The sequence below is a fragment of the Haliotis rufescens genome, unplaced genomic scaffold (genome assembly GCF_023055435.1).
Source record: "Haliotis rufescens isolate VD_foot unplaced genomic scaffold, xgHalRufe1.0.p SCAF_80, whole genome shotgun sequence".
NCBI lineage: Eukaryota > Metazoa > Mollusca > Gastropoda > Lepetellida > Haliotidae > Haliotis > Haliotis rufescens.
Window position 1 is genome coordinate 1,341,346 of NW_025964373.1, and position 13,610 is coordinate 1,354,955.

Genomic DNA, 13,610 nt, shown 5'->3' on the forward strand with positions numbered 1-13,610 from the left:
CCAACTTTGCAACAACATTTCACATTGTTATGGTTCTTGCTATTACAACTTAGTCACACGCAGGGCAAGTCAGTCTTGGACTGCTCTCTCTTCATCACCTTCAGTAATCTGCTCATTGATGTAAGAGCCAAATAGATAATATTATATATGACTAATAATTCTAATTGTAAAGTGATTATAAATCTCTTACAAAATACATACATGCACATGAATTTAGGGGTGTAACATACTTTTGTGTTACACAAATATATATACAGACTATATATACTCACACGCAAAAGAAACACAAGTCGAGTATGCAGTATACATGTTATTTATTTTCAACAGTAAAGACAAGAAATACCAATAGGGCAAGATTGACAAAACTTTGACAGAAAGACAGTTTAATGGATTAAAAGGCAGATGACATAATTGTTTTTTTCAAATGTTAAGGGCTTACACAGTTTCGGGTCAATACCCAAAATGTCAGTCACTACCTGGTGTGACCACCATTAGCATTGATCACTGCCACACATCTCCTGTACATTGAGTGGATCAGATGATTTTTGAAGGCCCTAGGGATCCTCCTGCACACATCGAGAGCAGCTGTGCGTAGTTCATCGGCAGTTGTAGGGACTGGGCACACATTGTGCAGACGCCTTTGAACCTCATCCCACAAGTGTTCGATGGGGTTCAGATCAGGGCCGAGGGCTGGCCACGGCAGAACACGGATGTTGTGTTGTTGCAGAAAGGCCATGGTAGCTCTGGCAAAATAGGGACAAGCGTTGTCCTGCTGGAAAATGTGTTGTTGATGTTGTGCAAAAAATGGAATAACGTGGGGTCTGATCAATTGGTCGATATACCACTGAGCAGTGACCTTGACCTACATTCAGAAAGCACATCGGTCCACGTCTCGCATTAAGTCCAATCCCTGCCCATATCATGACGCTAGGCCAAGCCCATGGATCCCTTTCCACAACGTTTCTGTCAGCAAAACGATCACCTCGACGCTGCCAAATTCTGACTCTTCCGTCTGCATGGGAGACACAAAAGCGACTATCACCAGAGAAGATGACACGCCTCCACTCATGATGACGCCAGTTGCGATGACCCTGTGCCATGGTTGGAGAACAGGTCATCTGAGGTTGTTGGAACGGAGACGTCGGATCACAGTACCCGGCTAATGTGTCGATTATGTGTTCCTATGGTCTGTCGAGCACTTTCACTTGCAGTTAGGAACGGATGTCGCTGGTGTTGATGGGTAATCTGCCGATCTTGTCAAGGTGTGGTGACCCTAGGATGACCGCTCCGAGGAAGGTCATCTGTGGTCTGTGTAGCATTGTACTGATGCAGGAGACGGTAAATTGTGGTTATGTTAACGTTGAAATGACGGGCAACATCTTGGACAGACTCTCCAGCTTCCAAACGTCCGATAGCCTGGTTTCTCTGAATTGAGTTTGGCGTGGCATTGTTGACTAAGGAGTGGTAGGTCCAAGAATCGGCCACAGTTTTATACACCCTTCAGTTCGTGACAGTTCGTGCGTTTTCGATTTCGCGAGAAATGGGTGCATGATACCACATATTCATTGAAATGGTGTGTTTTGGCGATTCATTTTTTATGTTGCGTTTTTAATGGGGCTTCCAAAATGCAACCAAAAATATTGATAACACCATCAGGCTTCACTATATGCTAAAACTCGTATCAATTTATGGTTCCTTGTTTGTTACCTATTTGCTTAAAACCACTTGCGTTTCTTTTGCGTGTGAGTATATGTAATAGTGTGCCTACCCTGTGGTGAGACTGGGGTGTCTTCCCCACCACAGTGCTGTGTCTTATTATTCTGGATTTCTGAATAAAACATATACTTTTATAACAATAACTAATACAACTGGACTACATGTATTTACATAAACTATAAAATATTAATCATCCTGTACAGTACAGACAGTAAACTACACAGAACTAATCACAAGAGCATTTAAAACATAAACTTTTCTGTAAAACAACGCATACACTAGGAAAGTCATATATTTGTAATTACAAAAGCTAAGAATTTTTAGGTCTAGTAATTACAAAAGCTAAGAATTTATAGGTCTAGTAATTACAAAAGCTAACAATTTATAGGTCTAGTAATTACAAAAGCTAACAATTTATAGGTCTAGTAATTACAAAAGCTAACAATTTATAGGTCTAGTTTATCACATTTACTTAAATAGATTGTAATCAATCTGTTAAATAAATGGACAGATTTTTCAGTCAATTTGTAAAACATCTATCACACATCGAAGAACTTCCCAAGTAAGACGTAGAGGAACAAGAATGATTCTGTTCAATGCTACAGTAAATGAATGAAAACAAAATGAAAATATCATAATTACAACCTACCAAAGTTATACGTACAATTTTAGGCAGCTTCCTTGTTCGAGGAATGTATCCGTGAATATCCACATAAAGGAACAGTATCCCACACGTCTGCAGCTGTACAAAGACACTTATTCGATGTCACGTGTCTCTGTAACAATCAAATATTTTAAAATGTATATATTGTTTCGGGATATTATAACCCGTGTTCGTTTCTCAACTGATCAATTAGTTTGTTTCAGTTCTTTCACATAGGTGTCAAGTCTCAAAGGTCAGCTGAGAAAGCCCATGTGACAACTATTTTCATAATGTTCACGGTTCTTAACAATGAGCAATCAATCAACGTATTATCAGTTAACCCTTTGAACAAAGTATGTTGTTTTCACATCGGCACTTCACGCCATATGAGTGTATTCCCTTGGCATAAGTAAACCTACACATGTAAACACTTATTTTTGACATACTAGTATCCACTGTGTAAGATAACAGTTATAATAAATCAATCAACATATTTTTTGTTGATCCTTTGATGGCTAGGAATGATCCGTATATACAAAAAAGTAAATCAAGTGATCATTCATCTCTTGCTGGGCTGCCACATGCATATTACATAACACACATTTCACATCACTTCAAACCTGGATTTAGATTGAGTATTTACCTAGACACAAGAAATGCCAAATGGGAACCTTTGTCAGGTAATCTGAGTTGTGCTACCACTATTTATACCTGTAATAAATTCATTAACTGAGCATCAAGTGAATGATGACAAATACACAAGTGTAGGGTTATACCAGAAAACGTGGATGACAACAAGGGAGTAGTAATCGTATTATTCATGCAATCCAAAATCCGAAAATGCTTTAAACTATAACCATCAGGGGTATTTCCAAATGACGACATCCGATGAGCTTCCTTCATTCTTTTTATCTGTTTGTTTAGGCTGAAGAAATTAATTAACATGTGCTCTTTGTAGAAATCTTTATAGATCACAGTTAACCAATCAGTGTTCAAAAATGCGTAAAACAAATATTGCCTCCAAGTTTATTTAGCTGTCCTTGCAGATGGTAGCCCAGTCTCTTGTCACGCTCAGTTGCGTTAGCGAGCAAATCGACTCACAGGCCTGTGGGCAGTGTCCGACAACGTAGAAGAAGCCAGAGATTAGTGCCCCTTTAAGGCTTACAACATGAAGGACTCATGAACTCCATTTAATCTATCCTAACCACTAATTATAATTAAAAGTTGAACATTAAAATGCGGACACTGACGAATAAACAAATAAATATGTAAAATGGTTAAACCTGTCACACTGTAGTCACACTGTAGTCACACTGTAGCCACACTATAGCCGCTAGCCACACTGTAGTCACACTGTAGTCACACTGTTGTCACACTGTAGTCATACTGTAGCCACACTGTAGTCACACTGTAGTCTCACTGTAGCCACACTGTAGTCACACTATAGCCACTAGTCACACTGTAGCCAAAATGTAGCCACACTGTAGTCACACTGTAGCCACACTGTTGTCACATGTGTTCCAAGTTGTAAACCAACCAAATAAGGACATCCCAGTATTCACCCTGCAACAGGAAGATGGCAAAGGACTGAAGAAGACACTTCATCGGAACATGCTCCTGCCACTTGTGTCAATACCAGCGGAACCAGTGTTTGGACATAAGAAAAACAATGAAAGAAAGGCAGGGACGAAGAAATCTGTATCCTTGAAGGTGAAAGAATACAAAGAACTCATGGAGTCAGAAGACGAAAATGCCGAGGAAGTATTTGTATTGTTACCACATCCGATTAGTCCACCAGTGTCTCAGGTTACTGGATCCAATGGAACTAACTTTGGTCGAGATCTAGAAGAAAGAACTGAAGCTAATAGAGAGGAATCCATGGAAACAGTAGGAACTGTGATTGAGCTTGAAGACTCATTTCCTGCTGACACGTCTCCTGGACCATTATCTAACAGTTCTCCAACACGCTATACTTCCAGCCCTCCTGAACAGTCATCTGCTTCAGCGGAAGAGGAGCCCGGTACAACGTCTGCTCATGACGAGGATGTAGTTGAAGACTCCACTGATCATGTGTCAGAACGGAATTCTGATATGGGGAGGACTACCCGTAACAGAGCTCCTCCGTTTTGGCTCAGAAATGGCGATTGGGTAACTGACTACAGTATTCTTGCCAAACCATCTGTTTCCTCTGATAAAGATGTTTTCCTTTCTGAGGATACACAATCGGCCGCTGGTATCTCTGAATCGTTTGAGGTTTTTGTATAGTTGTGTTCTTAACTTTCAAAGTTGTGGACTCATAATGTGTGTAAGTAGTTGTATAAAGGTTTCACTTTTCTCTGTTTGGATGCTTCAGCGCATTTTAAGGTTGAGGACAACATTTCTCAAAGGGGGGGAAGGTGTCGCCGGATTTATTAGTTGCCAAGAGTTATCTCTGTTTCATTTTACGGACGCTTCATCTCGCAATCTTACTCCTGGTTGTCTTACCAGCAGTATCTCGTGCTAATACCTGGGGTGTGACGTGGACACTTTCAAATGCCACTTTATGTCACGCCATTGTCGAGGGAAGACATTCTTTCTTCTTCGACTCATCAATTCATGTTGATGTAATTTATATATTTTTACAGGTATGTACCCGTGTCTATCTACTTTCTTTATGGAAATCTAGTCAATAGAATAGGTAACGCGATTGTAGAAACTAAATCATTAATGTTGTAAATTGTGAATATCATACTCGGTCTAAAGGCATCGCGTTGCACGAGATTACTAATTCAAACACTAAGTTTAAAGCACCATCCTGTAAGTAAGATTGTGAGTGAAAGATCTGGTTAAGTTCCATTTGTTTATCATGTATATATATTTTATTATTACATAAAAGATCATAAAAATGTTACTTTGTTTATAATGTGGTGACGTCACACATAACGTGTGCCGCCGAAATCATTTATTGCTGCATTTATAGTATATAAAGTAACAGCGTTTGAATATTATATTGTGCCATGCTATGCAACGTAATCAAATGCGACTTTATGTCACGCCATTGTCGAGGGAAGACATTCTTTCTTCCTCGACTCATCAATTCATGTTGATGTAATTTATATATTTTTACAGGTAATAAATCCTTTTATACCTCATGCGCAACGCCTCAGTTCCCTCAATTACATCGTTGGCAGAACCCGCGACATGTGTATTGAAATGTACATTACAGTTGATGAACGGGTTGTTAAGACCTTGCATTGTACAACAATTGCATATGTATAATAGATCGTGGTAGGTGTTTCAGATTCTAAATTCATATTCTAACATAATGAGGCCAAATACTAAGAATAAATGTAAATAATTTCCCAAGACAGGTTAACAATGTTACAGGTCTGCATGCATTGTGGCCTAGTGGGTCTTCTGTATTCTGACGTATGTACAGGCTAAGTTACACCTGTGAGAGCTGTGAGGGATTTGCCTGTAGGAAACACTAAGTTATAATATCCAGTGTAAAGCCGAGGTAGCAGATCAATTCTATCAATAGTTAGTGAGTGAGTTGGGTTTAACGCCGCTTTTAACAGTACCACATTTACCACTTCGGTGAAACCCACAAGCACGGGTATGGTGCTGACAAACCTAGAAACATAATTGGGGCGAACTGGGATTCGAACCCACAATCATAGGATTTTGGCGTGCCAAAGGGACGCAAATCCGCACAGTGAATCGCGGCGCCTTAGACGACTGGGCCACCCGTGCCCCCAATTCTATCAATAATATAACCCATTCGTCACCACTCGCCCCTTTCCGTAACCTGCAAGAAGACTCGTCCCCCTGTCGATGAATGTTATGTGCGAAAATACGACAAACCAATCAGAATGCGCGCATGATTTTTAGTTCTTCGTCAAAGAATCCCTCAGAAATATTTTTTGATTTTACATGTCTTGCATCTAAAAATATACCCAAGACACAGTTACATGTGTTCTCCAGTGTGACATGGTCCTCCAGTGTGACATGGTCCTCCAGTGTGACATTGTCCTAGACTGCAGTGTGACATGGTCCTAGACTGCAGTGTGACATGGTCCTCTAGTGTGACATGGTCCTCTAGTGTGACATGGTCCTAGACTGCAGTGTGACATGGTCCTCTAGTGTGACATGGTCCTCCAGTGTGACATGGTCCTAGACTGCAGTGTGACATGGTCCTCTAGTGTGACATTGTCCTAGACTGCAGTGTGACATGGTCCTAGACTGCAGTGTAACATAGTCCTCCAGTGTGACATGGTCCTTGAGTGAGCAAATAACATGATCAATGAGACTTTTGTCTTTACTTGTATTTTTCCTCAACTGTCAATCATTTCCAAACCTTGTTTTCGGTAGATCAGTCGACATAATTTTCTCTGCTATTTTGCCTTTTATGCCCAAAAGAATGTGTTTAAAAGGGAATAATCGAGGCTGGCTTCTCTCCGGCATATTGACATGTTATATCAACTGTTGGTCATGAAGCAGTAGGATCCCCGGTGCAGTTACTGATTTGCCTGCAATGTATCCTGTGTGTCCTGTGTTTTACAACATGTTCAATTCCATTCAGGATGGACCATACAACACGTAGCAAGTACCGAGACAAAGTACATAAGAATTGTGCTGTGAGTGCCAATGGTGAGTGTTGTCTATGGACGGGCTATCAGAAGAGTTACAGGGGGGTCAAATATGGCCAGATTAATGTTAAATTTACCACAAATGGCAAATGGAGAGCTGTTCATGTTCACAGGTTAGTCTACATGATAGCTACCAACCAAATTGGTTTAGATGGCGATGTCTCACATCTCTGCGGGAACACGTTGTGCGTGACGGAGGGGCACCTGCTACTGGAGCCCCACCCCATGAACCTCAGCAGGAAGTCCTGCATGGCCACTGGTGTGTGTGGGGGGCATGGAGTGGGGGTGCCACAATGCTTGGTGACCCTCAAACTGTGACAAGGCTTCATTTTTTAACTTATCCTGCAACACTCCTTAATGCATTTACTGCTGTTTTTTTACAGAAAGACGAAGCTGTGAGAAGCCTAGCTGCAGAAGATGTTGTTCCAACTGATGGTGTAGCAATACCCTCACACAGCTGCCATGTGACCTGGAAGTGGTGACGTCACATAAAGGCACACTACTGCTTTGTCAATCAACACGATCAGATGTGTTGTGTGTGAATAAGCCTTCTGCAAATATCAGTTCCATTGTGTGTTATTTGAACTTTGTTTTACTTGATATTGTCTTGTTGTATGTTGATTATTCATTCTTGATATAATTCATACATAATTTGTGCTAAAATTCCACTTGTTTGTGAATTAAGTTAAGAAATGCTGCACTCAACGTGTTCATCGCCACCCTCCAATGTCGGCCATCGCTGCATCCGCACCTACCAGAACCAGCACTGCTTCGCTGGTTGCTTCGGTCAACTGACAAGTCACCACAATGTTGACTTCTAGCTCGGCCAGCTCCACACCCCCTACGATGACTACTCCATCGACACTTGATCACCCTGTGGACACCTCCATTGACACGCCTCTCTCCTGGCTACGGGTATAATGCCAGCCATTGCGTCCTACAACCCTAACATGGTGACCGTTCCTCCTCCACCATCGCTTCCCACTTATCAGCAGACACCACAGCATGTGCTGCCTCCCTCGTTCATGGATCCTAGTTTAATGCAAGCCTGGATGCAATCCATGGTTCAACATACCATGGTGACAGTGGCGCCCTTGGCTTATATGGCGCGAGCTGCTCCCCTGACGCCTCTTGCTCACATGACACCAGCTACTAAGCCTCTACCTCAGTCATCTACTACCCAAGTGGTAGTGGCGGCGCCTCCTGCGACGTCATCTATGCTGGTTGCTCCCTCGGCATTGGTGGTCTCAGTGGTTAATAAAGGACCCTTCTCTGACGTCATTACCCGTCCAATAGACAGCCTAGGCTTATGCTTCCCAGTTCAACACATCCCAGGATGCCGGGAACGTGTCAGAAGACCCTCTGGCCTGACCAGGTAAGGTGGAAACTACATCCCGAGGTTTTCACCATGATTTGCCTGAGGATCGATTATCCCAATGTAGGCTACCACTGTGAGGATGTCATTTTAGTTCTTTTATGAGAGCTTCATTTAAGTTCTCTACTTTCCTTGGTTTGTCCTGGTTAATCATCCGGGTTTTAGTCAGTGCATGGACAAGCTAGTGGATGTAAACAGAATATGACATGAACTTGTGTAGGGTGTAAAGGGCCCATAAATTTTGTAAGTATTAACAAAATATATAAAAAACAACATGTAAATCATATCTAGCAATGCTATAACAAATGTAAATGGTGTAAAAGGGTAATTTGCATGTTGAAAAGGTTGAAGTGTGTATGACAGATGTTTTGTTTAAAATCCGGAAAATAATGTCGGTAATAACATGTACTTTCTACCTTAGTTATAAGTTGTAATATTTCACATTTGTTTTTATTATAGCTTGTACCTGTCAACAATAGGCCTTACAATTAAAGGGCCAGTAAAAGAATTTGAAGAAGAGACATAATACAAAATATCAGTCACAATGTTTCAAGACTGAATCAAGAATGTATTCATCAATCTATGCTGAAGTTATAAAATAAACCATTCAAGACAGTGTACTGAATTATGTGTCAATGGCCAAAGTGTATGACCTACACCCAACATTGACTCTTCACCAACAGCCAGAGCTGCCAACTGTGGACCTACATCTCTCTGGTTCCCGATCCGCAAGCACTGGTGGTCAATGTTCTCAGCATCCCCTGGGAAGGACTAAAAGCATACCCTTTTCAGCCTCCTGTACTCCTTCCCAGGTTCCAGAAGATCAGGGACACTCTGAACCTTGTTCTGATTTTAGTAGTGCCCTGTTGGCCAAACCTTCTACTTCAGCCACACAGCCAACTGTCGCATCCAAGCCCAGACAGGTTTTTTCTGCACACTTGTCTCAACTATAGAGAACCTTAAGGGCCAAGGGCTACTAATCGAAGACAGCTAAGGCCATAGCATTGGCGCAAGATCTTCCACCAAGGGATTGTATGATGACAAGTGGCCTTCCTTTGAATCTTTTTGCTAATACAGGAATCAGGACCCCACTTCTGCATCCTCCCAGTTCCTGGCTGATTTTCTACTCTTCCTCCACAGCATGGGCCATCATCTCAAGGGATCTGCCATCTCTACTAACCTAGTCGCCATTAAATCAGTGCTAGCTGATGAAAATACCAGAATTACAAGCTTTGCTTTTTGGCTTGAAGACCAAGTTCACCCCCCTGGCCTGGGGATGATGAAGAAAACTGTCTTCCTCCCAGTGCTGTCACTGGCATCACGGGTCAGTGAACTGCATGCCTTGGACATATCCACTGTCTGGTTTGAGCAAGGAGCTGACGGGGCTGTTCATCTCGGGCTGTGCTTGGACATCATTGCCAGGAATGAACTCCCAAGGACAGCCTGACTGATCCTTCACCATCCCACCCCTCTCGTCGATCATGCATACCGCTGATGAAGAGGAGCTTTTATTTGTGCCCTATACGTGCGCTGCAGTGTTTTCTTAGGCATAAAGCCAAGTGCAAGTCAGGAAAGAGCTCTTCATTCCGGTCTCTGCTACCTCATAGATGGAGGATCCCGTAATACCATCGCCTTAAGGCTGCATGCAGTCATTCTCCAGGTGTATATCACAGTCAGCTTGGACCCCTTCAAGGCCAACAATCCTCACAAGATTACAACAGTTGCATGGACCATGGCTCTCCAAAGCATTTGCTCTATCAAGTCTATCATTTAAGGGTGTTTCCGGCGATCCAACCACTTTCGTCAGTCATTAACTCCACGATGTGGCCTTGGAGGACGTTGCAGGTATCCATAGTTTGCTATGACTCAAGTCACTATCCCACGCCGTCACTAATTATCTTGGATCATTGAGGGAGCCCGCCGACCGTCTGATAGAGATACATTAAGGAGTAATGCAGGATAAGTTAAAAAATTAGTACAATATAAATATTTTTTATATTTGTATACTTATCCTGCATTACTACATCTAAGTACCCTCCCATCACATTGCTACGTCCCCAAAGTCTTCAGATGTTACATTTTAAGCATTAATGTGCTCTTATGTGACGTCATCATTTCCGGGTCACATGGCATCAGTAAATGCATCAAGAATTATTGCAGGACAAGTTAAAAAATGTAAAAAATATTTAGATTTAATAATAAATACTCATAAGTTTATTATATTTGTCATAACGTTATTTGGGTGACTGAGAAGTGGAAATACGCATAAGTTTATTATATTTGTCATAACATTATTTGGGTGACTGAGAAGTGGAAATACGCATAAGTTTATTATATTTGTCATAACGCTATTTGGGTGACTGAGAAGTGGAAATACGCAAAAGTATATTATATTTGTCATAACGTTATTTGGGTGAGTTGGTTAACCAGAACGAAACTGATGATATTTTGGTTTAAAGTGCAGGATGTTTCTATATATACAGTAGCTAGGTCATGTAAACATGCATTATTTGTCAGATGGCTTGTTATTATTTTCCGATTTTAGCAAAGGCTGAAGATCATAAACACTGTTCATATTTAATGCACAGACAGGATTGAGGCTTCATACTTTGGTCTGGATATCTTTAGGTGTGTTAACATGGTTTTAAGAAGTTTGATCATTTCACACATTAGTGTAGAACCATTAAAGTGTGTAGTCTGTCTTAATTACTGATGCTCAGTCCTATGTTGATATCCTGTCAGGATTCAGCGTCTCTCCAACATGTAAGTTTGTGCTTTTTGACGGGATAATCAGGAAGAGGTTTTGTAGCTTGTAACTCTCTGAACCAAAACACTACTTGTATTATACTGAGAAACTGTATGAGTGAATGAGTGAGTAACTGATTGCTCAAAACAGAAAAAGTCAGTGAACAAGCTTCCACATCGCTTTTAGCAATATTCCGGCACAGACACCAGAAATGAACTTCATACATTGTACCCATTTAGGGAATCCAAACCAGGCCTTCGAGGTGGTGAGTGAACACTTTAACCCCAAGCCTACCTTACTAACCATAAAAAGAAAGAAAGATGGCAAGACATGCAAGCAGACAAACACAGACAAGAAGTGGCATCAAATTCAGGAAAAATGGAGAAAGTACAGCAAGTACACTGAATTTGAGGGGGACTCACAATCCACCTGTGTAGCCAACACACAGTCCACCTGTGTAGCTAACACACAATCCACCTGTGTAGATGACACACAATACACCTGTGTAGCCAACACACAATCCACCTGTGTAGCTAACACACAATCCAAATGTGTAGCCAACACACAATCCACCTGTGTAGACAACACACAATCCACATGTGTAGCCAACACACAATCCACCTGTGTAGCTAACACACAATCCACCTGTATAGCCAACACACAATCCACCTGTGTAGCCAACACACAATCCACCTGTATGGCCAACACACAATCCACCTGTGTAGCCAACACACAATCCACCTGTGTAGCCAACACACAATCCACCTGTGTAGCTAACACACAATCCACCTGTGTAGCCAACACACAATCCACCTGTGTAGCTAACACACAATCCACCTGTGTAGCAAACACACAATCAAGTTGTGTAGCCGACACACAATCCACCTGTGTAGCTAACACACAATAGACCTGTGTAGCTAACAAACAATCAAGCTGTGTAGCCGACACACAATCCACCTGTGTAGCTGACACACAATCCACCTGTGTAGACAACACACAATCCACCTGTGTAGACAACACACAATCCACCTGTATAGCTGACACACAATCCACCTGTGTAGCCAACACACAATCCACCTGTGTAGACAACACACAATCCACCTGTGTAGCTGACACACAATCCACCTGTGTAGACAACACACAATCCACCTGTGTAGACAACACACAATACACCTGTGTAGCTGACACACAATCCACCTGTGTAGACAACACACAATCCACCTGTGTAGCTGACACACAATCCACCTGTGTAGACAACACACAATCCACCTGTGTAGACAACACACAATACACCTGTGTAGCTGACACACAGTCCACCTGTGTAGCAAACACAGTCCACCTGTGTAGCCAACACACAATAGACCTGTGTAGCCGACACACAGTCCACCTGTGTAGCCGACACACAATCCACCTGTGTAGCCGACACACAGTCCACCTGTGTAGCCGACACACAGTCCACCTGTGTAGCCAACACAGTCCACCTGTGTACCCAACACACAATCCACCTGTGTAGACAACACACAATCCACCTGTGTAGACAACACACAATCCACCTGTGTAGCTGACACACAATAGACCTGTGTAGCTGACACACAATAGACCTGTGTAGCTGACACACAATCCACCTGTGTAGACAACACACAATCCACCTGTGTAGCCGACACACAATAGACCTGTGTAGCTGACACACAATCCACCTGTGTAGACAACACACAATCCACCTGTGTAGACAACACACAATCTACCTGTGTAGACAACACACAATCCACCTGTGTAGCCAACACACAATCCACCTGTGTAGACAACACACAATCCACCTGTGTAGCTGACACACAATAGACCTGTGTAGACAACACACAATCCACCTGTGTAGACAACACACAATCCACCTGTGTAGCCAAGACACAATACACCTGTGTAGACGACACAATCCATCAGTGTAGACAACAAACAATCCAGCTGTGTAGACAACACACAATCCACCTGTGTAGCTGACACAATCTAGCTGTGTGGCTGACACAATCCACCTGTGTAATAAACACACAATCCACCTGTGCAGCCAACACACAATCCAGCTGGGTAGCTGACACAATCCACCTGTGCAGACAACACACAGCTGTCATAATCTAGGAAAATCTGAGGACACCTCCATGGAAACCTCTCTACGTGAAGATCTGAGGACACCGCCATGGAAACCTCACTACATGAAGATCTGAGGACACCACCATGGAAACCTCTCAACATGAAGATCTGAGGACTCAACCATGGAAACCTCTCTACATGAAGATCTGAGGACACCTCCATGGAAACCTCTCTACATGAAGATCTGAGGACACCTCCATGGAAACCTCTCTACATGAAGATCTGAGGACACCACCATGGAAACCTCTCTACGTGAAGATCTGAGGACACCGCCATGGAAACCTCTCAACATGAAGATCTGAGGACACCACCATGGAAACCTCTCAACATGAAGATCTGAGGACACCACCATGGAAACCT